Source organism: Ascaphus truei, chromosome 21, assembly GCF_040206685.1.
Source record: "Ascaphus truei isolate aAscTru1 chromosome 21, aAscTru1.hap1, whole genome shotgun sequence".
Taxonomy (NCBI): domain Eukaryota; kingdom Metazoa; phylum Chordata; class Amphibia; order Anura; family Ascaphidae; genus Ascaphus; species Ascaphus truei.
Genome location: NC_134503.1, coordinates 27,242,976 through 27,270,475, shown reverse-complemented (window position 1 = coordinate 27,270,475; position 27,500 = coordinate 27,242,976). Strand labels below are relative to the sequence as shown.

General features: G+C 43.8%; 1 protein-coding gene and 1 long non-coding RNA gene across 5 annotated transcripts in view; one reads left to right on the top strand and one right to left on the bottom strand.

The window, feature by feature from the left end:
* The window catches only part of LOC142472349 (uncharacterized), a 61,585-nt gene extending 37,410 nt beyond the window's left edge, over positions 1 to 24,175 (top strand). Inside the window, exons 1-3 of one of the 2 annotated variants that reach the window (XR_012789662.1) lie at positions 14,419 to 15,509; positions 17,183 to 17,314; positions 22,416 to 24,175. This is a non-coding gene — a long non-coding RNA (uncharacterized LOC142472349). Of the gene's footprint in view, positions 1 to 14,418; positions 15,510 to 17,182; positions 17,315 to 22,415 lie in introns of those variants that run through there. The other variant, XR_012789661.1, reaches the window with a different exon arrangement.
* LMX1B (LIM homeobox transcription factor 1 beta) overlaps positions 1 to 27,500 on the bottom strand; it is a 156,064-nt gene that overhangs the window by 118,523 nt on the left and 10,041 nt on the right. The gene's annotated exons all lie outside the window — the stretch shown is intronic.

Sequence of the window (27,500 nt, the reverse complement as noted above, 5' to 3'; positions counted from 1 at the left end):
TGGCCCCTTAACCATGTCACTGCCATTAGTACACTTTGCCCCTAGGAGGGAATGACCCCTTAACCATGTCACTGCCATTAGTACACTTTGCCCCTAGGAGGGACTGATCCCTTAACCATGTCACTGCCATTAGTACACTTTGCCCCTAGGAGGGACTGACCCCTTAACCATGTCACTGCCATTAGTACACTTTGCCCCTAGGAGGGACTGACCCCTTAACCCTGTCACTGCCAGTGTACACTTTGCCCCTAGAAGGGACTGACCCCTTAACCATGTCACTGCCATTAGTACACTTTGTTCCTAGGAGGGACTGACCCTTTAACCATGTCACTGCCATTGGCTGACTTTGGCGTTGGAGGGACTGACCCCTTAACCATGTCACTGCCATTAGTACACTTTGTTCCTAGGAGGGACTGACCCTTTAACCATGTCACTGCCATTAGTACACTTTGCCCCTAGGAGGGACTGACCCCTTAACCATGTCACTGCCATTAGTACACTTTGCCCCTAGGAGGGACTGACCCTTTAACCATGTCACTGCCATTAGTACACTTTGCCCCTAGGAGGGACTGACCCTTTAACCATGTCACTGCCATTAGTACACTTTGCCCCTAGGAGGGACTGACCCTTTAACCATGTCACTGCCATTGGCTGACTTTGGCGTTGGAGGGACTGCACAACCAACTTAAACTATCTATAGGCGATTTCGCTATCCAAACTGTGACCCACCCAGCCAGTGAGGGAACACCACCAGAGCTGCGGGCCCTACAAGATTCCCTTAACGTCAAGCCGCAGGGCAAGCAAAGCGTTAAGGGAAACGAGAAATCTCGTGTAAGACCCGTTGAACGTTCTGCTCCCCTGACTGCTGACTTATTTAAACCCCCGTCTGCCTTTGATTTCAGTTTTTAAGCAGATGAAAATAATATTTGCCATAACCTCACATTTCCACCGAGCACCGGAAACATCGGGTTCTCAGCGCTACGCGACTGGCACGGCAATGAGACGGACCTATTAACCCCTACAGAGGTTAGGGCAGGGGGGCTTGCTGGACACTGGACGCTGTCCGTAACCCATCGGGGTTCCCTTGCCGAGGTGCTATATACAGTATGCGTTTGCTCTTCTAGACATAGCTCGACTCGTACTTGTTATGCAATTTGCTTCCGTTCAGCTGATCTTTTAGACCAGGGGTCCCCAAACCTTTTTACCCAGTGCCCCCCCAGATAGAACATATTTATTCCGTGAACTCCTAATGAATAAATGTTATTGCTGACTCAGACTATGACTGACAAACGGTGTGACCGATCCCAGGTAGGATAATGTCCTGCGCTTGTGGGGGGAACACGCGCTTAACAATCCCCCCAAACTGCCCCTCAGTGTGTGCAGGCAGCATGGGAGGCTAGAGCTGTCACTCACTGTGGGAGCTTCCAAAGTCACGCCCCACATTGCCTTGCAGCTGTGGTTGCAAAGCATTGTGGGAATCTCCTGCTGTAATTGATATCGATATCCCCCCACGCTAAGGTGCAGTTTGAGGCATCACTGAGTGTGCAGCCCCCACACGGGCTCGGTTGCCCGCTACTCTGCCTGGGAGCTGCCATTACAGATTACTTTGGGTGAACCCCTTGGAGACACCTCAGATACCCTCAGCTGGGAATCACTGCTTAAGACTAACCTACTCCCAGGTTGTCCCACTGGTATATAGAATTCTCTGGGGGGTAGAGGCTGTAGGTTACCGGAGGGACAAACAGAAAGGAATATTAGTCGCTGAAGCGGGACTGAACCTGTTCCATTAAACCGATACTAAGGCCCAGATCTGCAGACCTCCGTTATGTCACTTACCGTCACACTAACACTAACGGTGAATCTTCAAAGGACAGTAACGTCTCTTCAAGACAGGTTTCCTCCCGTAACTAGTGCAAACTAGAACGGGCGTTAGTGGTAATGACATGTAAATTATATGCAAATGAGGTGTTATCATAAGATCACATATCCACTGTCCGTTATGGGTAACGAGGGGACGTGTCGTTACTTAGGTCAGACCTAAACGTTGCTTTACTTACACCCAGACACTGATATAGGGCACTTACAGGGTATGGATGGGGGTAACCCCACAAGGAGGTATAATGTATATAACAGCATTATTTCCCTCTCCTCCCTTTCTCAAACTGAGTTAAACCTCTATTTCCGAGTCTGGATGAAAGTAACACTAAGGCATAATAACGTCACGTTATAGGGTCTGGATGAGAGTAACACTGAGACATTATTACTGTCACGTTATTGGAAGTTATAGGGACTGGATGGGAGTAACACTAAGACATAATTACTGTCACGTTACTGGAAGTTATAGGGTCTGGATGGGAGTAACACTGAGACATAATTACCGTCACGTTATTGGAAGTTATAGGGTCTGGATGGGAGTAACACTAAGATATAATTACTGTCACGTTATTGGAAGTTATAGGGTCTGGATGAGAGTAACACTAAGATATAATTACCGTCACGTTATTGGAAGTTATAGGGTCTGGATGAGAGTAACACTAAGACATAATTACCGTCACGTTATTGGAAGTTATAGGGTCTGGATGGGAGTAACACTAAGACATAATTACCGTCACGTTATTGGAAGTTATAGGGTCTGGATGGGAGTAACACTAAGACATAATTACCGTCACGTTATTGGAAGTTATAGGGTCTGGATGGGAGTAACACTAAGACATAATTACCGTCACGTTATTGGAAGTTGTAGGGTCTGGATGGGAGTAACACTAAGACATAATTACCGTCACGTTATTGGAAGTTATAGGGCCTGGATGGGAGTAACACTAAGACATAATTACCGTCACGTTATTGGAAGTTATAGGGTCTGGATGGGAGTAACACTAAGGCATAATTACCGTCACGTTATTGGGAGTTATAGGGTCTGGATGGGAGTAACACTAAGACATAATTACCGTCACGTTATTGGAAGTTGTAGGGCCTGGATGGGAGTAACACTAAGACATAATTACCGTCACGTTATTGGGAGTTATAGAGTCTGGATGGGAGTAACACTAAGACATAATTACCGTCACGTTATTGGAAGTTATAGGGTCTGGATGGGAGTAACACTAAGACATTCTTACCGTCACGTTACAGGAAGTTATAGGGTCTGGATGGGAGTAACACTAAGACATAATTACCGTCACGTTATTGGAAGTTATAGGGTCTGGATGGGAGTAACACTAAGACATAATTACCGTCACGTTATTGGAAGTTATAGGGTCTGGATGGGAGTAACACTAAGACATAATTACCGTGACGTTATTGGAAGTTATAGGGTCTGGATGGGAGTAACACTAAGACATAATTACTGTGACGTTATTGGAAGTTATAGGGTCTGGATGGGAGTAACACTAAGACATAATTGCATATAATTTTATATATATATATATATAAAAATAAAAAAAACAAGTACTCAATACTGTTCTATTGCTAACTAAATGCTTTTATTTGTGCGAGCTTTCGAGCACACATATATAGTTATGTGTGTGTGTTATTGACTCTGTAATAACCCCAGCTCTTGCTGCGAATGACAACACACTGAGTGACTTCGTTCAGCGCCGATCCCAAGCTGAGGGACGGAGCGGACCCTGTAAGGTAGCACTCGCAGGGCAGTTCTTTTCTCCGCTTGACATGAATGAAGGGATTAAGGACGATATGTTTCCGCTAGCTATCTCTACGGGACAATGGGCTCCAAGGTTTAGTGTCACTCACACACCCCAGATAAATGTGCAGCAGGCTGTCAGTCACATTTCTACAAGACACTTGTGTAAATGCCATAATCTTATTAGCAGATCAAAACAGGGAAATCCTTTCCACGAATAGAAAAGTTACATTTAACTGCTCACACGATTGCTTTTATCCCTCTGTTCATTAGTCCATATAAACCCTGTCCGTCCCGTCCGTCCCCCCCCTGGGGGAATTCTCCCCAAATAAAGGGGGTTGTAGGGCTTGGCTTGGGAAGCGGAAGACGCAAGCCTTAAGTCTCCGAAATCTTTAACCAACTTTATTGCAAACTGCATTTAATGGTCCGATGAGCACGTGTCCCTGGGATCACTTCTCAGGCGCGGGGCACAGAGCGGCGCTGGCATTTCTTCCGGGGGGGGGGGGGGGTGGACTCCATTTTAAAAGGCCCGTCCCGTCACAGCAACAACCAAACATTATTGTGGTTTAAACGACTTAGAAAAATAAACGTTATTTTCTCTGTGTCCTGTGTCAGCCGAACGTTTTCCGGTAAGGACGCCTTGTCCCCGTTTTTGATCTCTTTTGCCAGCATAATCAGTGGGAGCAGAGCAATAAAAGGGAGAAGGGAAAAAGTCTGGGTCAATAATTTAGCCGCGTGTACAACAGCTTACAAAGAGTCTGATCATCAAAGATGTTGGATAAAGATGGTAAAAACCATCCACAGCTTTTCTTTAGCAGGAAATGGGCTAAGCGTGGCAAACAACTCTTTCTTTTTCTTTTTTTTAATTGCGCTTGGTGTAGAGCTGTTAACGGTATGTACTAAAAAAATAACCTTTCTGAGCGCCAGGTTCAACCTGGCGTAAATTCCACAAAGTCTGTTTGCAGCGTTAGCGCAGAATGAAGTCGCTCTGTATCACCCCAAAAACGCGTCTGACGCAGCGCGGCGGTGTCATTATACAGGTAACAATGTAATATTCGCACAGTACGGCTGCTATACATAATATTACTCTAATAACTTATATTTACTGGCACTGGTTATAAATAAAATACACACATTCATCTGTTTTCATTTACATTGTATCAATCGGGGACTCAGCCACGCGCCAAAACTCCTTTCATACGGCGATCTCCGCGTCACACGTATAAGTCACGTAATGACGGTCGCATCGCGTCATTTTATAAATGTTTGTATTACTTTTTGGCACTGACATTTTGACGCACAATTTTTTTTTTTATATCTGATCTTAGCGCATCAACCGTTTATACCTGTCCAACGAAACAAAATTCAATGTCAATTAGCGCCATAAAGCAGAAAAAACATGTGAAATCTTATATGGGTTTTTCTAAATAAATCAGTCCTGTAGAATTAGATACGTACTGCATATCTTGTAGTATTATTCAACTCTTAATACCATTTTTTATAAGTTTTAATATACTGAGCATCCTTTCATTTCTATAGCAGGCTTTAGCCACTTCCCCAGCAGCGCAAGATCTTTGCAACACTTTCCTGTTGGTGATAATCTGTTGCCAATATTCCCAGCAGTTTGAGCTGCAAACTGTAACAATGGATAATGTTACCTTAGTAATGTAAGGATACATTGTAGCTGCTGAGTTACGCAGACTGAAGCAGCCATTATGTTAGTCACACAATCAGGATAATGACAGCTCTATAACAGGAGAACCACACGATTGCCGGCTCAGGTAAGAATGTAGAATTATACATTGTCACACGCTTTACATATACAGGAAGTCCTCGGTTATCCGACACAATGCGTTACTCATAATGGCGTTGGATAGCGAAATGTTGTAAAGCGAAACACGTTTTCCCATAGAAACACTGTTTAAATGAAAGGTTCCGTTCCTGAAGGCATTTTTAATGCTAAAATACACAAAATATTTTACGCAGACGATAAGATACGCAGCACACACATAAATTATATAGTGCATATACTGTATTATATATATATAATATAACATAATATATAATATAATATACAAATATAATATATTATATAGTATAATATAGTATAATATATATATATATTATATTCACAAACAACTTTGCAAAGCGTCGTAAGAGCGTTGGATAAGCCGTTTTGGCGTTGTAAAAATGAACATAGGTATGCATTGCATAGCGTTGGATAAGCCATTCGTTGTAAAACGAGGACTGCCTGTACAAATAAGAAGAAAAGAAAGGGGGGGGTGTAGTATTGCTGCATTAACCCAATAAACATGCCCCCGCCCTTAGTTCACTACGTCCTGGGAGGGACTGCCGCGTGAAATCATTGCGTCACGGTAATGCATTACTATACACGCCTCCCTGTGCTTACAGGCGAGTCGTGTTCGCAATCAGAGAAAAGACGTAAATCCCCCAAAATACCGAGAAAAACAACGGGGAACTTTCTGCGGCAGAAAAACTTCAGCTGCGGTGAGAAGACATCATTTTTGGCGGCACACCACAGGCCGCCATGAATAATTTGCGAGCAAAACATCGAGAAATAACTTCCGCTAATGACCAGGTTTCTTTGATACATTTTCCTTAGCATTTGGGGGTTGGCAGAAATCCTATAATTAGTCCTAAAAACCTTTAGTAGCCTAATTATATTTTTTACAGAAGCTCATTTTTTTAAAAGTGACAGTCCGAGCAGCTTAAAAATAAATAAATAAATATATATTTGTTTTAGTATATGCAGCCTGTGATTACATTTATTGAAAACGAATAAGCTGTCGATCGATTAGTTCTCCCGTGATCGATTAGCAAAGATCGGGCTTCCCGGGGTTCACTAAATGGCCGCCTTTCAGTTTCATATCAATCTTTCAGTCAGTGTAACTCAGCAGCTACAATGTATCCTTATATTACTACGGTAACGTTATCTATTGTTACAGTCTGCAGCCCAAACTGCTGGGAATATTGGCAACAAGTTATTCCAAACAGGAAGTGTTACAAAGATCTTGCACTGCTGGGGAGGTGGGATAAAGCCCGCTAAAGCTGCAGACAAAGCAATATCCTACATGTGTGGGTTTTCTAAAAATAAATAAATCAGTTCTGTAAAAAAATACTTGTGGCATTTTTTGTTTTAAACACCTCTGAATTACATTTTTAATGTATTATAATGTAACAAGCCTTTTGTTTCAATAGCAACCATTTACAAAGTTACAGATACTGAGTCAATATTCCTCTGCAGTCATTTAGTGAACCCTCAAGCTAAATCTTCGCCGATCGATCACAGGAGAACGGATCGATCGGCAACTTATCTAATTACTTATGTAACGTGTGGGTTGTATTGATGCACATATTAAAGGGAATTTATTTTTATTTTTAAAAAGTAGCTCGGACCGCAGCTTTAGAAGCTGAATTTAAAAAACGGGGGGGGGGAAATGCAGTACCTATTATCTAATATTACAGAACTAATTTATTTAAAAACACACAAAGAATATCGCTTGGATTGCTCCTTTAAAATGAATGTAAAATGGCATTAAGAGTTGAATTTCAAAAAAAAAAAAAAAAGTAGTACGTATTATCTAATATGGTACTACAAAACTGATTTATTTAAACACACACACACACACACACACACACACACACACACACACACACACACACACTATTGCTCCTTTACACCAACCTTGCGAGGGGGGGGGAAAACAGGAACGGAATTGAATGAGAAATAATATTTGTTCGCCTTGGCCTGTGCCCACACGAAGGCCGCCCAGCCTACGTTACCGTGTAAGAAGGCTCCTATTGATGAGACCGCGCGGTCCTCCCAAACAGTTAATCCACGCCGCTGCCACGCTCAGAGCAAATATACAACCCTTCACGCGTCTGTCATTTACACCTTCCTAGAATATTTTAACACCGGGCGTTGCAAGGTTGGTGTGAAAGGAGATAGAACTCTTTTCCCCGGACTCCAGGTCAGGGGGAAGCTTTTTTTTAATTTTTATTAACAAATAATCAAGTATGGTCCTTATCCACCCCCCCAAAAAACAACAGATCTTATAGTCAGTGGGGAGGAAAACGCTGTTTTTCCTGGCGTCGAATGACTCAGGCCGTTGGAGACATGAATGCGGATCTACGAGAAGCCGCTGATTAAAATGGCTGGGTTTATTTTCCTCGGGGCTTCCTGTGTGAAAGCTTTTCAAAATACTTTTCTTCTTTTTAAATAGGGGGGGGGGGGCCTCAAAAAATTTTTTTTTTGAAAAATGATAAATTGTCCGCTTCTCTTATTCGCGCACGGGCCTGGCGAGAGCGGATATTGGGTTCACTGTGGGGATCTGTGTGGCAACGCTGGTCATTTTCCCGTATAAACACGCGGGCCTTTGATGTAGGAAGCGTGTTAAAGGGTCGGTCCCTCCGAGGACCGAGCCGAGCTGATGGCAGAGGCGTGTTTATTGGGTTTATATTTAAGGCGTTGACACCAAAATCAAACAAGTAAAGGGGTTTTTAATACGTTTTTTTCAGCTTTGAATGTCTCCGTAGTAGCCAGCTGTGTTGTGGGTAATGGATGCCTAATCTCTATTGGGATAAGACTGTTTGTAATCTCATTATATACAGAGGAATTGGGAAACCTGCACTATTCTTTGACATTTTGTTGCTCGGTTTACACAATATATGCCGCAAAAGATATAAAGAGGAAGGACAATGCTTACAGATATACGTTAGAATGACGCAGGGACCAGAAGTAAATAGATACGGATTCAGGGAGATTCCTGTAAACACACCCGAGATAATGGGGAAATAGGCTCATTTTAATCATTTCCAAATACTTTGCGGGTTTACATGAGCTTATTATTTCACATGTATCTCTCTACACTTTGTATAGATACAGTAAGTCTCTCTCTCTCTCTGTCCCACTCTTTTTCTCTCCTTCCCGTCATCTCTCACTCTTTCCCCCCCTCCTTCCATCTCTCTCCCTCCCTCATTCTCTCTCTCCCTCTATCCCCCCTCTCTCTCATTCTCTCCTACATCTCTCTCTCTCCCTCATTCCATCTCTCATTCTCTCCCACCCTCTCTCCCTCATTCTCTCCTACCTCTCTCCCTCCATCTCACTCTCTCTCCCGCTATCCTTCATTCTCTCCTCTATCTCTCTCTCTCCCCCTCCTTCCAGCTCTCTTTCCCTCCTTACAGCTCTCTCTCTCTCCATCTCACTCTCTCCCCCCCTCTCCTTCATTCTCTCCATCCATCTCTCTCACTCTCCATTCCATCTCTCTCTCTCTCTGTGTCTCTCTCTCCTTCTCTGTGTCTCTCTCCCCCTCTCCCCCTCCGGCTAGCTTCCCCACTGCTCTTGCAAGCGATTCACCCTTTAGGGCTGAGCACCATTTAGTAATGTTTTGCCCTTTCCTTCCACAGCATTAGCAGGGGCTAAAGTTACTATCGTTAATACGGTATTGTTCTTGTACATTAACAAGGCAGAAATGACAGTGTGTTAATAATGGGTGCGCAATGTCTATTAAGTGCTGCTACGCTTAAGAAGTAATACCCTATATCAAGGGTCTCAAACTCAGCCCTCAAGGACCACCAACAGGCCAGGTTTTATGGATAGCAAAGCTTCGGCACAAGTGGCTCAATCAGTGGCTCAGTAAGACTGAGCCACCAGTGCTGAAGCAGGGATATCCATAAAAGCTGGCCTCTTGGTGGCCCTCGCGGACTAAATTTGAGACCCCTGCCATATATTTTTAAAACATGCAGCCCCACTCCAAACCGTGGACATATGCTGCAGCTATAACACTAATAATAATACATCAATGTACATTCAGCAGGGAGCAAAGCTGCTATATACCCAAATATACCACAAACATTGTTTTATGCCGAGTGATTGAAATCTGCAGCCGCTGTTTTTTAAACTCGCAGTATTTACGCACGAGTAACGAACGCGGACGCTCTGCCAATTATAACAAGCAGCGGGTACCTACAAACATGGTGTGTGGGTCAAAATTGGAGTGAAATTTCGCCTGGCGTCTCGCTGTCTCGAGGCCTCTGCCCCCCCGGGGGGGGGTCAGCAGACCATTTGTGGAGACTCGGATGGGGGGGGGGGGAGGATTTACATGACACGCAGCTTGTAACGAGATTTATCAAAGTCTGCGTCACTTTTCTGTCGTGCGTTCGCGTTAAAGAAAAACCCGCCGGGTTGAAGAGGTGGAAACATTTGCGTCAGACGCAGGAAATGCATTCCTTCCATTTCATGCCAACGCAAGCGGAAAATCAAACGATGCGCCAAGACTAAGTTATATTAACCCTTTCTTTAAGTCCATCCCCTAATGCCCTAGGCCAGCGGTTCCCAAACCTTTCTGCCCCGTGTATAGGGTTGCCAGGGGCCTTCTCCAAAAATACTGGACACAATGGTGAAAGGTGCGACATGCTCGAGATATATACACACACCTCTCACCGCTCCATGCTGTTTCGTCCTCTCCTTGGCCCCACACCCAGGCTCCTGACACCCCCTTCTGATTGGCTGCATTACCCAGCAGCAGCCAATCAGGATGGAGGAAGCTGCCCAGCCCCTAGCAGCAGCCCTTCTCTTTCCCTGCTCAGAGAAATTCCGCTGCCCCCCAAGCCGCTCAGGTCACTATGTCCAGAGAGGTAATAAGGGGCACATACATGTGCAGAGATGTAATACCGGTATACACATACATGTCCAGTATTACCTCTAATTTTTTACTGGACAGTGTTCAAATACAGGACAGTCCGGTTCAATACTAGACACCCGGCAGCCCTACGCTGTGCACCCCTTGATAGAAACTATTTGTCCCTCGAACCCCTGATGAAAATCTTATTGCCGACTCCTCAGACTATTACAAACAAAACTGTGTGACCGATCCCAGGCAGTATATAGGGCCCTGAGCGCGTGGGAGGAACACACGCTTAATAGGGTTGCCAGGTGGCTTGTCCAAAAATACTGGACACAATGGTGAAAGGTGCGACGCGCGAGAATCGTTGGTGGGGAAGAATGTTATTTATAAATGACCTGACTGTTTATGTCATTTGTTCTAAATTTCACTCCAAGTATTCACCAATTTGCACCAATTTATATTCTATTTCGTAAAAAATCTGGGGAGGAGTCTTGGGAGGGAGCGCCCTTCCGAGGATTGTTTTAGGAAATAGAATATGAAATAGTGCAAATTGGTGCAAATTGGTGCGCGCTTGGAGTGAAATTTAGAACAAATGACGTAATGGTCAGATCATTTATATATAACTGACCTGCAGTCACACTGTGCATGGCGAGCAATACTGATCTTACTGCTCCTCCCACAAATTCCTACATTGTTGCGCCCCTCCTCATCCTCTCTCTCTCTCCCCCCCCCTGTACTCTCACCCCCCCTTGATCCTCTCTCATCCCCCCCTCCCTTCATCCTCTCACACCCCCCATCCCCGTAGCTTTCAAATTTAGACTTCAGAATCCAGCTTTAAATTGCATATTGAATCATGCCATTGGATAAGTAACCTGCTCTGCCTTCTTGGGGATGATCAGCAAGTACGAGTGCTGCAGAGATTGCAATGCTGCTGTGATGAGGGCTGAGATCAGTAAGTAAGGGTGCTGCAGAGATTGCAATGCTGCTGTGATGAGGGCTGAGATCAGTAAGTACGAGTGCTGCAGAGATTGCAATGCTGCTGGGATGAGGGCTGAGATCAGTAAGTACGAGTGCTGCAGAGATTGCAATGCTGCTGTGATGAGGGCTGAGATCAGTAAGTACGAGTGCTGCAGAGATTGCAATGCTGCTGTGATGAGGGCTGAGATCAGTAAGTACGAGTGCTGCAGAGATTGCAATGCTGCTGTGATGAGGGCTGAGATCAGTAAGTACGAGTGCTGCAGAGATTGCAATGCTGCTGGGATGAGGGCTGAGATCTGTAAGTAAGGGTGCTGCAGAGATTGAAATGCTGCTGTGATGAGAGCTGAGATCAGTAAGTACGAGTGCTGCAGAGATTGCAATGCTGCTGGGATGAGAGCTGAGATCTGTAAGTACGAGCGCTGCAGAGATTGCAATGCTGCTGTGATGAGGGCTGAGATCAGTAAGTACGAGTGCTGCAGAGATTGCAATGCTGCTGGGATGAGAGCTGAGATCAGTAAGTACGAGTGCTGCAGAGATTGCAATGCTGCTGGGATGAGAGCTGAGATCTGTAAGTACGAGCGCTGCAGAGATTGCAATGCTGCTGTGATGAGGGCTGAGATCAGTAAGTACGAGTGCTGCAGAGATTGAAATGCTGCTGGGATGAGGGCTGAGATCTGTGAGTAAGGGTGCTGCAGAGATTGCAATGCTGCTGGGATGAGGGCTGAGATCAGTAAGTAAGAGTGCTGCAGAGATTGCAATGCTGCTGTGATGAGAGCTGAGATCAGTAAGTACGAGTGCTGCAGAGATTGCAATGCTGCTGGGATGAGGGCTGAGATCAGTAAGTAAGAGTGCTGCAGAGATTGCAATGCTGCTGTGATGAGGGCTGAGATCAGTAAGTACGAGTGCTGCAGAGACTGCAATGCTGCTGGGATGAGGGCTGAGATCTGTGAGTAAGGGTGCTGCAGAGATTGCAATGCTGCTGGGATGAGGGCTGAGATCAGTAAGTAAGAGTGCTGCAGAGATTGCAATGCTGCTGTGATGAGAGCTGAGATCAGTAAGTAAGAGTGCTGCAGAGATTGCAATGCTGCTGGGATGAGGGCTGAGATCAGTAAGTACGGGTGCTGCAGAGACTGCAATGCTGCTGGGATGAGGGCTGAGTTATGGAGCCTTTCTGAGAATTTACAATGCTGGTTATTTTTAATAGATCTTGAAAATGGGAAAACTGTTAGTATAGTAAAAGAAAAGTGAGGGTGAGTGAGCAATTAAACAAAGTTGCCAGTACTATATGTACTGTCTGTCACCACACACACACACACTCAGACATATACACACACACACACACACACACACAGACATATACACACTCACACACACACTGAGACATACACACAAGTGACATACACACACACAGTGACATACACACACTCACACACGGAGACATACACACACAGTGACATACACACACACACACAGTGACATACACACACTCACACACTGAGACATACACACACACTGAGACATACACACACACATTGACATACACACACTCACACTGAGACATACACACACACACTGAGACATACACACACTGAGACATACACACAAACACACACTGAGACATACACACACACACTGAGACATACACACACACTCGCACACTCACACACTGTGACACACACACACACACACACACACACACACACACACACACACACACACACACACACACACACCTGTCTGCTGCATGCTTTTCCTCCGCTCTTTGGTCCCACCCCCCAGGCTCCTGCCACTTCCTTATTGGTTGTTGCTGTGTAATTCAGCCAATCAGAAGCTGCCCAGCCCCCTAGCAGCAGCCCTGCTCTCTCCCATGTCCTGTATATTTTACCGGACAGAGTAACCAAATACCGGACACCTGGCCACCCTAACGCTTAATAAGGCCCCAATCTGCCCCTCTGTGTGTGCAGGCAGCATGGGGGGTTATAGCTTTCACTCACTGCGGGAGTTTCCAAAGTCATGCCCCACAATGCCTTGCTGCTGTGTGTGCAAAGCATCGTGGGAATCTCCTGCTGTAAGAGACTGTTCTACCCCTCACGCTAAGGTGCAGTTTGGGGCCTTACTGAGTGCGCAGACCCCATACTGGCTCAGGGTCCCCTATACTGCCTGGGAGCCGCCATTATATATTTTTGCAGGCGAACCCCTTGGAAATACTTAATGAACCACGTGTTGTGAATCACTTATACCCATCCATAGGCACCATAGCAGTGTCCCACACAACCAACCTCCGTCATTGTGCCATATATATAGTATATATAGTATAGTATGACTATACTATATATATAGTTCATCATTTCAAGCAGATTTGCTGTAACGCAGGGGTGGCCAACAGGTCAGGTTTTACGGATATCCCTGCTTCAGCCCACGTGGCTCAATCAGTGGCTTTGACTGAGCCACTGCTTGAGCCACCTGGGCTGAAGCAGGGATATCCGTAAAACCTGACCTGTTGGGGGCCCTTGAGGATTGGAGTTGGCCAGTCGTCCGCATGAATAATTTTGGCCAAATCGTGATTCATTTCGGTACATATCTCAAAACGGGGGAGGGGTCGTCCAATAGGAAATGGCAACATTATCCCCTCCCCTACCCGCTGACGTCGCAGCTTCCTACTGACCCACGAGAATTGGCGGCCATTTTTATCTCCCTTGAGAGCAAAGCAGTCATTATCTTGGGACCTGGATGGCGGGGGAGATAGTGGAGGGATTGTGGGGGGATTGTGACGATCAGAGCAGTGAAGCGTTTAACATATACAGCTGGCAGTAAATGAATCAGGCTTGCAGGAGATAATTCTAGGTGCTGAAGCAAGAGTATCTATAAAATATTAAACTAATTAATGCCTCATATAAATACTAATTATAGGCTCTATAAAATGCTTTTATGATGTTCCAGCAAAGCTTATTCAAAGATGAAAAAGCAGAATGAAAGTGTTATTACTCGCTGCAAAACTCCAGAGATATCAGTTTCTGCATAATAAAGATTTAAAGGGAGAGGTTATAGGAGAAGTTAGGGGAGGAGTTATAGGAGCAGTTAGGGGAGGAGTTATTGGGATAGGTTATAGGAGCAGTTAGGGGAGGAGTTATAGGAAGAGGTTATAGGAGCAGTTAGGGGAGGAGTGATAGGGAGCGGTTATAGGATCAGTTAGGGGAGGAGTTATACTGTGCGGTTAAAGGAACAGTTAGGGGAGGAGTTATAGTGAGAGGTTATAGGAGCAGTTAGGGGAGGAGTTATAGAGAGCGGTTATAGGAGCAGTAATGGGAGGAGTTATAGGGAGCGGTTACAGGATCAGTAAGGGGAGGAGTTATAGAGAGCAGTTATAGGAGCAGTTAGGGGAGGAGTTATAGGGAGCGGTTATAGGATCAGTTAGGGGAGGAGTTAAAGGGAGCGTTTATAGGATCAGTTAGGGGAGGATTTATAGGGATCAGTTAGGGGAGGAGTTATACGGTGCGGTTAAAGGAGCAGTATGGGGAGGAGTTATAGTGAGAGGTTATAGGAGCAGTTAGGGGAGGAGTTATAGAGAGCGGTTATAGGAGCAGTTAGGGGAGGAGTTATAGGTAGCGGTTACAGGATCAGTTAGGGGAGAAGTTATAGAGAACAGTTATAGGAGCAGTTAGAGGAGGAGTTAGAGGAATCGGTTATAGGGATCAGTTTGGGCAGGAGTTATAGGGAGAGGTTATAGGAGCAGTTAGGGGAGGAGTTATAGGATCAGTTAGGGGAGGAGTTATAGGATCAGTTAGGGGAGGAGTTATAGGGATCAGCTGGGGAGGAGTTATAGGATCAGTTAGGGGAGGAGTTAGAGGAATCAGTTATAGGATCAGTTAGGGGAGGAGTTATAGGAGCAGTTGGGGGAGGAGTTATAGGAGCAGTTAGGGGATTGGCTGCTCTGCACAGTATTATAATAGGATGTAGCACGGTTTGCGTCTGTAACTGCCGCTGTTTCCTTCTCTCTCTGCGCCAGGTCTGAGGCGGCGATAACCTCCGTGCCGGAGAGATCAGCGGCAGCGGGACGGCCCTCAGGTAACCCGTCTCGTACGTCTGTCAGATTTACATAAGAGGACATTCTTGCTTCACGTCAAGGCGGAAGCTGTCACTTTGATTTGTGTTTCTCTTACGACACCACACGGGAAGAAGAAAATATTGTATAACTGTAACAACTACAAAGAAAACCAGTAGGAGTAACGAGACAATTATTAATAGTAAGTATAATTATAGGATTATCAATGCGTCATCATTACAGGGAGGTAAATACAGAAAATTAGAGGGGAAAAAGGAGATGTAGACCAAGAATGAATACTAGGGAGCTGGAGATTAACACATTTGGGAGGCTTGTAAAGAGTTAGTAGATACATGACAAGGCTTCCCTGCGGAGGCGGTAGGAAGGTTTAAGAATAAAAGCAGCAACACCGCTAATGTAAGAAAAATATATACAATTAAAAAATATATATCTATAAACCCTGAGGTACCCTGGGGGTGAATCGCTGGGGTCCAACGTTCGGGGACCCCGAAGTTACCTGCTCTTTTCTGTAGCTCATTCAACATGGCTCCCAACAGGAAACTGTATGTGATCTCCCAATGGTGTGGCGGCTTTCTATAGGCTGCCGGACTGAGGCTGACCCCGGCGGCCATATTGTGTGCTCGAGTCAAAGATTCCCTGAAGCTCGCGGGAACGCGATTCAGCTCGGTGTGACATTTCAAATAATCAATAACTTTCAGTAAATGTTCGCAGTGCGACGGTCGTTACGTGACGTGTACGTGTGACGCGTATGAAATGATTTTTGACACGTGGTGTAGTGTTGATTGATACAATGTGACTTAAAACAGAATAATGGGTATATTTTATTTGTATCTAATGTCAGTAAATATACATTATATACATTATTAGTTTGTTACCTATATAATTTAACCTCTGCGCTTCGTCAGACACATGTTTGGGGAGATACAGAGCGACTTCATTCTGCGCCAGCGCTAAAAACAGACGTTTTAGGATTCACACCAGGGTTAACTTGGCGGCCGATTTGGACGCCGTTTCTCCATTTTTGGACGCACAAAAACATCCTTTTTTCCATACATCCCATTAACATCTGTACGCCCAGCGCCGCCATTTCTGCGCCAAAAATGAACAAACTAACTCCTGACTCTGAGGGCGCAGACGGAGACATTTCAGGTATGTATTTATGTATGTATATCTTTAATTTTATAGCACCAAAGGTGTACTCAGCATTTCAGGTGAGCGCAGGGGCAAGCACAACTTAAAATGAGATTTCCACGCCGAAAAAAACCTTTCGCGCACTCAGCACACAGGGAGCCCCGCAAGGTTAGTGAGAAGCAGTTCCGGGCGAGACTTCTCACACCTTTTTGGACAAACGCTGATATAGAAGAACATTTTTTAAGTACTACCTGTGGTATTTAGGCAAGTACAAGGGCCTAAGGCTTAATGTGATAGAAATAGCTCTGTGCTATCTGACAGCTGCTGTCCCACTAAACAAAGTGCTACATATGCACATTTTGGGCCTTACTTGTATTTTTGTGATAAATTCTCAATATGCAGAGAAGGCCCTTTGGGTGGGGTGACCAGTCTTTCCAAAGTACAAAGTGGGACACATTCAATATGATTTATAAAACAAAGGATATCTAGGGTTGTAAAAAAATACTGGACACAATGGTTGAAGGTGCGACGTGCTCGAGCCACACACACACACACACACACACACACACACACACACACACACACACACACACACACACACACACACACACACACACACACACACACACACACACACACACACACACACACACACACACACACACTACTCTCACCTCTCTCTGCTCCATGCTGTTTCTTTTTTCTCCTTGGCCCCGCCCCCAGGCTACTGACACCTTCTACTGATTGGCTGCATAATCCAGCAGCAGTCAACCCGGATGGAGGAAGCTCCCAGCCCCCTCGCAAAACAGCCCTGCTCTCACCCTGCTCGGGGAAATCCCACAGCCCCCCAAGCAGGTCAGGACCAATCCAGAGAGGTTAATTCCGGTATACACATACACGCCCAGAGAATTAATACCGGTATACACTTACACGCCCAGAGAGGTAATACCGGTATACACATACACGCCCAGAGAGGTAATACCGGTATACACATACACGCCCAGAGAGGTAATACCGGTATATACATACACGCCCAGAGAGGTAATACCGGTATACACATACACGCCCAGAGATGTAATACCGTTATACACATACACGCCCAGAGAGGTAATACCGGTATGCACATACACGCCCAGAGAGGTAATAACGATATACACATACACGCCCAGAGAGGTAATATCGGTATACACATACACGCCCAGAGAGGTAATACCGGTATACACATACACGCCCAGAGAGGTAATACCGGTATATACATACACGCCCAGAGAGGTAATACCGGTATACACATACACGTCCAGAGAGGTAATACCGGTATACACATACACGCCCAGAGAGGTAATACCGGTATACACATACACGCCCAGAGAGGTAATACCGGTATCCACATACACGCCCAGAGAGGTAATACCGGTATACACATACACGCCCAGAGAGGTAATACCGGTTTACACATACACGCTCAGAGAGGTAATACCAGTATACACATACACGCCCAGAGAGGTAATACCGGTATACACATACACGCCCAGAGAGGTAATACCGGTATACACATACACAACCAGAGAGGTAATACCGGTATACACATACACGCCTAGAGAGGTAATACCGGTATACACATACACGCCCAGAGAGGTAATACTGGTATACACATACACGCCCAGAGAGGTAATACCGGTATATACATACACGCCCAGAGAGGTAATACCGGTATACACATACACGCCCAGAGAGGTAATACCGCTATACACATACACGCCCAGAGAGGTAATACCGGTATACACATACACGCCCAGAGAGGTAATACCGATATACATACACGCCCAGAGAGGTAATACCGCTATACACATACACGCCCAGAGAGGTAATACCGGTATACACATACACGCCCAGAGAGGTAATAACGATATACACAGACACGCCCAGAGAGGTAATATCGGTATACACATACACGCCCAGAGAGGTAATACCGGTATACACATACACGCCCAGAGAGGTAATACCGATATACATACACGCCCAGAGAGGTAATACCGCTATACACATACACGCCCAGAGAGGTAATACCGGTATACACATACACGCCCAGAGAGGTAATACCAGTATACACGTACACACCCAGAGAGGTAATACCGGTATACACGTACACACTCAGTGAGGTAATACCGGTATACACATACACGCCCAGAGAGGTAATACCGGTATACAGATACAGGCCCAGAGAGGTAATACCGATATACACATACACGCCCAGAGAGGTAATACCAGTATACACATACACGCACAGAGAGGTAATACCGGTATACACATACACGGCCAGAGAGGTAATACCGGTATACACATACACGGCCAGAGAGGTAATACCGGTATACACATACACGCCCAGAGAGGTAATACCGGTATACACATACAAACCCAGAGAGGTAATACCGGTATACACATACACGCCCAGAGAGGTAATACCGGTATACACATACACGCCCAGAGAGGTAATACCGGTATATACATACACGCCCAGAGAGGTAATAACGCTATACACATACACGCCCAGAGAGGTAATACCGGTATACACATACACGCCCAGAGAGGTAATACCGGTATACACGTACACACCCAGAGAGGTAATACCGGTATACACGTACACACTCAGTGAGGTAATACCGGTATACACGTACACGCCCAGAGAGGTAATAGCGGTATACACATACACGCCCAGAGAGGTAATACCGGTATATACACATACACACCCAGAGAGGTAATACCGGTATACACATACACACCCAGAGAGGTAATACCGGTATACACATACACGCCCAGAGAGGTAACACCGGTATATACACATACACACCCAGAAAGGTAATACCGGTATACACATACACGCCCAGAGAGGTAATACCGGTATACACATACACGCCCGGAGAGGTAATACCGGTATACACATACACGCCCGGAGAGGTAATACCGGTATACACATACACGCCCGGAGAGGTAATACCGGTATACACATACACGACAGAGAGGTAATACCGGTATACACATACACTCCCAGAGAGGTAATACCGGTATACACATACACGCCCAGAGAGGTAACACCGGTATACACATACACGCCCAGAGAGGTAATACCGGTATACACATACACGCTCAGAGAGGTAATACCAGTATACACATACACCCACAGAGAGGTAATACCGGTATACGCATACACGCCCAGAGAGGTAATACCGGTATACACATACATATCCAGAGAGGTAATACCGGTATACACATACACACCCAGAGATGTAATACCGGTATACACATACACGCCCAGAGAGGTAACACCGGTATACACATACATGTCCAGAGAGGTAATACCGGTATACACATACATGTCCAGAGAGGTAACACAGGTATATACATACATATCCAGAGAGGTAATACCGGTATACACATACACGCCCAGAGAGGTAATACCGGTATACACATACACGCCCAGAGAGGTAATACCGGTGTACACATACATGTCCAGAGAAGTAATACCAGTATACAAATACACGCCCAGAGAGGTGGTATACACATACACGCACAGAGAGGAAATACCGGCATACACATATATGTCCAGAGAAGTAAAACCGGTATGTACATACATGTCTAGAGAGGTAACACCGGTATACACATAAATGTCCAGAGAAGTAATACCGGTATACAAATACACACCCAGAGAGGTAATACCGGTATATACATACACACCCAGAGAGGTAATACCGGTATACACATACATGTCGTGAGAGGTAATACAGGTATACACATACACGCCCAGAGAGGTAATACTGGTATACACATACACGTCCAGAGAGGTAATACCGGTATACACATACACGTCCAGAGAGGTAATACCGGTATACACATACACGCCCAGAGCAGTAATACCGGTATACACATACACGCCCAGAGAGGTAATACCGATATACATACACGCCCAGAGAGGTAATACCGCTATACACATACACGCCCAGAGAGGTAATACCGGTATACACATACACGCCCAGAGAGGTAATACCGGTATACGAGAATTGTCGTCACACCGGGAATATGAATGAAAATTCGGGACGGTCCCGGCTAAACCGGGACGTATGGCCACTCTACATTTGGGTTGAAAATCCCTACTGCAGAAGTGGGCAACTCCAGTCCTCAACGGCCACCAACAGGTCAGGTTTTCAGGATATCACTGCTTCAGCACGAGTGGCTCAATCAGTGGCTCAGTCGAAGAGAACTGGAGTTGGCTTCCCCAGCCCAACAGACTTCAGATGGGATGTTTCAACCGAAAACAGCCAGTTTCGGACTATATCAAAAGTACCCAATATTCTGAAAACAAAGGCATTTTTCAATATAACGCTCAGTTAACCAGTAAAGCCATGAAATGTTTTAGAACCCACATTTTCTTATCTAAATTCAGATTATTAACGGCCCAGTTACAGCACTAAGGTTCGAGTGAAAACATGTTAAGCCGACAGCAGGAAGGGTGTCCTTGTTCCCAGGGTTAAAGGGCTTTAAGTCCTATGGCTGATCGGGAATGACAATGCAATTGAAGAGAATAAAAAGATGCTGTATCGTAAACTGCGCGTTATCCGGGTTCTCTCCGTGTTGAACAGCGAATACGGAACTATGGAAGGTGGAAAGTGTACGGTCATCACAGGGACGTGTTCTGTCGGTTAAAGGGTCAGTCCCACGTAGGAGCAAAGTGACCTAATGACAGTGACGTGGTTAATGGGTTAAAGGGTCGGTCCCATATAGGAGCAAAGTGAACTAATGACAGTGACGTGTTCAATGGGTTAAAGGGTCAGTCCCACGTAGGAGCAAAGTGACCTAATGACAGGGACGTGTTTAATGGGTTAAAGGGTCAGTCCCACGTAGGAGCAAAGTGACCTAATGACAGGGACGTATTTAATGGGTTAAAGGGTCAGTCCCACCTAGGTTCAGTGGTACTGACGATGTTGCTAACCCCTCTGGCAGCGAAGCGATTGACCAGTTGAGCATCGGTCAGCAATTCACGACACATTTTAACCAGTGCACTAAAAAATAAAACTCCTGGACGACAGGTTGATAAAAGCCGAGGTGCTATTGCCGACGAAAATGGTTACAATGAGAACACAATCCCGTATGTGTAATATTCCAGGCGCCTCCTGCAGCCAACGCTGAGATGATGCGTGTGACGCGTGTGATGCGTGTGCGTGCAGATATAGAGTTACATGTTCTCCGCTCTGAGCAATTTACATACAAATAAATGGGACATGAGAAGTAAAGAAAAAAAGGAATGTTAACCCTTCCCTACCCGGAAGCGACACTGGAAGGCGTTTATTTAACGGCTCTGTCCGACATGTATTAGTGCCATTGACTTCCCTAACGGAAACGTTTAATTTAGTTGCTTGATGCCTTGCTATTTTCTTTTGGGTTCGGTGTCATTCTGACCTTGTCTGCTAACTGTCGCTCTGCCCATTTATCCCTTTGGCGAATGCTAGTAGCGTCACTCACTTGAACCGCTAAAGAATAACAGTTTGGGTGAACAACTCCCTTGTATATACAACAGTTCACAACATGTTAGGTAAATATCGTAAAAACGTATCGTAAAAACACTATGGAGATGTTAAAAGTTTTTTTTATTGGTGTTTACACATATATTTAATCCATTAACCACGTCCCTGTCATTAGGTCACTTTGCTCCTACATGGGACTGACCCTTTAACCCATTACACACGTCCCTGTCATTGGGTCACTTTACTCCTACGTGGGACAGACCCTTTAACCCATTAAACACGTCCCTGTCATTAGGTCACTTTGCGTCTCTGAGCGGCTGCCAACTTGGTAATTAATTTTAACACTCGGTACTGGCGGAGACTTTAAATATATGTCTTGCGGGCAAATTCAGCTCTTAACGGGTTAAAATAAATGTTGTGGTGTTTTTTTTTTTATATAGGAAACTCTTTCTATGAATTCCTGTCAGCGGCTTTAACACCAGACAGACGATGATATTTACAGACAACTGTTTTCTTAATGGAAGATCATACAACCTACAGATAACCTACTTGTTTTCATCGCCTGATTGGATTTTAACAGAGTGCCATCCAGAACTGAAAACGCGGGTCGAGAACCCACCATTTCTGACTCCCTTTCAACACTGCATTGCAATCAGTTGCAAGACCGCTCTGGCACTGATTAGGTTAAAACGATTTAAAGCCACCTATTGTAAATGTCTTTTTTTTTATACAGCGGTCGGAGCCAGCCAATGACGCAGCTTTTATCCTTCCTGCCCTGAGGAGCTGACAATCTGAAGCTTAATCATGGGCACGTGTGCTAGAGATGCACTCCCACTTGGGACTGCATCAGGGATGGCTCAATCAGTGACTCAGTAATTGACTGGCCAACGCCAGTCCTCAAGGGCCTCCAAGGGGCCAGGTATTGGGGATATCCCTGCTTCAGCACAGGTGGCTCAATCAGTGGCTCGGTCTTCGACTGAGCAACTGATTGAGCCACCTGTGCTGAAGCAGGGATATCCTGAAAACCTGACCTTGAAGACTGGAGTTGTCCACCCCTGGACTACATTGAAATAACCGGCTGTGATATGTGTTGGAGCGGGTTTAAAAAACAGACTTCTGCTTCAGGAGCCAGCCTGGTAAAAGTATCGCTGGTTCAATTTGGCCCGAACTGGGACTGAACCTTCAAGTGTCTGATTCCGTGTAGCTGCAGGAGAGAAAGGCGGCATATCCAGGACGACCTCTGGAATATAGTGCATTAATAAACAAGGGCTCTGCGTCGTCTGGTTGATCTGGCTAAACGTGCATATGACACAACCCTCTTTTGTTTCTGCCTCTCTGCAGTCGCCCAAACTTTCCTTAATACACAGACCGTGTCATAGCTTTCTTTATTATGACTCGGCAATCTGAAACCCGGCTAGTACGTAAGATTACATACAGATTATTTATACAGCTCCCTTTCTAATCGCTCCAACGCTGATAGGGGGGATTGATATGGGTCGGAGGCTACAGATGGAATGTTTTTACCCTAATTGGGAAACAGTTCAAAATACAGCCTGGTTAAAAGTGCGATATGAACAGTACGATGTAATATAATATTATACCATCTTGGCGAGTAAATAATATAGGTAGAGGCACATACAGGATTGTGTATACACAGAGTTACCTACAAATATAAATATATATAAATACCGTAAATGATCGATTAAACACCGGGGTTAAATACGGTAGTAGCCTGTGCTCGAATTGGATCCGGGTACAAGCACAGAAATTATAAATCGTAGCCCGGTCTATTATTCAAACATTTATGGTATATATGTAACACACACACACACATATAGATAGATATAGATATAGATATTTATCTGTGTTAAAATATTTATGTATTTAAAAAATATGTATGTGTATATATATTGAAACACATATTTTAAAACGGCTTTATATATATAGCAAATAAAAATATTCATATATATATATATATACATCACGCGCTCAATTATCGTAGATGAATAGATAGATAGATAGATAGATAGATAGAGAGGGAGGTAGGTAGGTAGGTAGATAGGTAGGTAGATAGATGGTCACAGATACATTCCAATAGACACTGTTTTTAAGTTAAACCCTTGCTTGCTTCATTCATTGTAACATCGCCGGTAGAAGAGATCAGTGTATCTCGCGAGCTCGCACAAATAAAAGCATTTCGTTAGCCACAGAACGGTATTGTCTAATCGTTCTTGATTATTAAAGCTCGGCTAACACGGTACTGATACCTCTACATACATAATGTCAAAGACAGCGCCTTTGGAGTGTCGCACAGTGTTAATTCAGCCCAACTGTGAACTTCAATATGTGGTGATGAATTAACAAAAAACACAGATGACCAAATTATACCAAATTAATGAAATAATAATGTATCTGTGTGATTCTGTGGTGATGAGTGGAACTAAATACTAATGGCTATATAAGTGAATATATGACTAAAACATATGACTAAAAACGTATACAAATATAACAATATTAATAATGACAAATTATAAAGTGAGAAATTAAAAGTCCACGGCCCATATAATTAATCTTAGTGACACTGTAACCCAATGCTGGGTAAACCTTATTGAAAATCCTTTTGGATGCTGGCAGCCTTTTTCCTGGGTTCAACAACCTCCCATTGTGTGACCTAAACAGAAAAAAGAAAAGGGAAAAAAGCGCCCGATCCTTGTGTGATATCCGAGTGTAAAGGTTTAATCATTTGGACTGTAACAATTAAAAACTCACAATATAGCCATGAGTTCGCTCATACCACGCTTTTATCTCATGGCTATATTGTGAGTTTTTAATTGTTACAGTCCAAATTATTAAACCTTTACACTCGGATATCACACTAGGATCGGGGGCTTATTTCTCATTTCTTTATATATATATATATATATATATATATATATATATATATATATATATAGCAAAAAAAGGGAGGACCGCACACTCAGTTGTAAAATGGTAATTTTAATGTAATAAATCATCAAGCAATCAACATGCTCCAGAGCAACGTACGTTTTGTACCAACAAGGTCTTTTCTCAAGCTCTCAGAAAGGACCTTGTTGGTCCGAAACGTACGTTGCTCTGGAGCATGTTGATTGCTTGATGATTTATTACATTAAATTTACCATTTTACAACTGAGTGTGCGGGCCTCCCTTTTTTTTTGCTGTGTATCTACTGGACTGGCTGATGTTCCCTGTCTATCTGCGTGTACCTTGATTACTGTTAAGTATATATTTTGTTTTTTTCCTTGGTTTATAGTTCAATGTTTGTGTGCACCCAGCATATATATACAGTATGTAGATATAGATAAATAGACAGACACAGATAGACAGATATATATATATATATATATATACACAGACAGATATATATATATATACACACAGACAGATATATATATATATACACACAGACAGATATATATATATATATAGACACAGACAGATAGATATATATATATATAGATATATATATATATATAGACACAGACAGATATATATATATATATATATATATAGACACAGACAGATATATATATATATATATATACACACAGACAGATATATATATATATAGACACAGACAGATATATATATATATATATATATATATATACACACAGACAGATATATATATATATACACACAGACAGATATATATATATACACACAGACAGATATATATATATAGACACAGACAGATATATATATATATATATATATATATATATATATATATATATATATATACACACAGACAGATATATATATATATATATATATAGACACAGACAGATATATATATATATACACAGACAGATATATATATATATATATATATATATATATATATATATATATATATATATATATATATATACACACAGACAGATATATATATATAGACACAGACAGATATATATATATACACACAGACAGATATATATATATATACACACAGACAGATATATATATATACACACAGACACATTATATGCACATAACTATATATAGACATCATTATATATACACATTATACACCCTATTACTTCATAATACAGTGTGTGTGCATGGACAGTATGTGTGTCTATATATAATATATATATACATATACATATGCATATACACACATATTCATCATATACTGTATGTTGATATATATATATATATATATATATATATATATACACACAGACAGATATATATATATACACACAGACAGATATATATATATAGACACAGACAGATATATATATATATAGACACAGACAGATATATATATATATATATAGACACGGACAGGTACCTTTTATATCCGTTTGCACTTATTTGTCATTCTGTTTATGTAATTTATATCCCTCCTGCTGTACCACGCAACGGCATACGTTGGCGCTTTACAAATAGACGATAACAAAGTATATATGACATGCGTGTGTGTGTACATGTTTGCGTGTATTTACGCACACTTATGAACACGGCATCAGCTAAAGTATTTCCGTCGCGGCAAAAATGTACACCCACCGCAAATGTCAAAAAAAAAACAAGCGCTTGTATGTTGAACGCTGCACACCCTCCCTCACCCCGCGGGGAATCCCAAACTGCAAGGCGACGAGGACACAGAACATTCCCATTCAAACGCTGCAGAGATGGGGGTTTCCGGGGGCCTTTTTTTTGTTGTTGTTTTGATTCCATCCATCTTTCTATTAAACCTCGCCCGCTGTCAGTCTGTAGTGACAGCTCCCCGGCAGGTGGCCATGTTCTGTCACACTGGCTGCCGGGGGTTTAACAAGGCCATACACAGTGATATCTTCTTTTATCGCCACTAAGCATGAATACCTACAGGGCCTCGCTGTCCCTAAACAGGCGAGGAGGCTTAACCCTTTCGCTGCGAAGGGTTAACGCTGGGGTGCTCAACTCCAGTCCCCGAGACCCTGCCCAACAGGTCAGGCATTCAGGATATCCCTGCTTCAGCTTAGGTGGCTCCATCAGTGGAGACTGAGCCACTGATGGAACCACCTGTGCTGAAGCGGGGATATCCTGAACGCCAGACCTGTTGGTGGCCCTTGAGGACTGGAGTTGGCTCGTCATTGACTGAGCCACTGATTGGGCCCCCTGTGCTGAAGCTGCAAGGGTGGCCAACTCCAGTCCTCAAGGGCCACCCACAGGGGAAGTATTAGGGATATCCCTGCTTCAGCACAGGTGGCTCAATCAATGGCTCAATCGAATTCTGATCAGCAAATATACTTTGCACGAAAACAGAAATATTGGTAATATACGGAGAGAGAGGAAAACCTGTCCCTAGCGTCGGGTTACGAATGAATAACAATGGCATTCCACGTCTGAATTTTCTAATGTCCTGTGTCTCGAAAGAGGTGGATGTCACCAAACCTTTGGACCACGTGGCTCTTGGAAATTGCCACGGGGAGAATAAAAAAACGAAATATTCTTGAGAAGTCGAAACGTAAAACACATTAAAATCAATCTAACGTGCC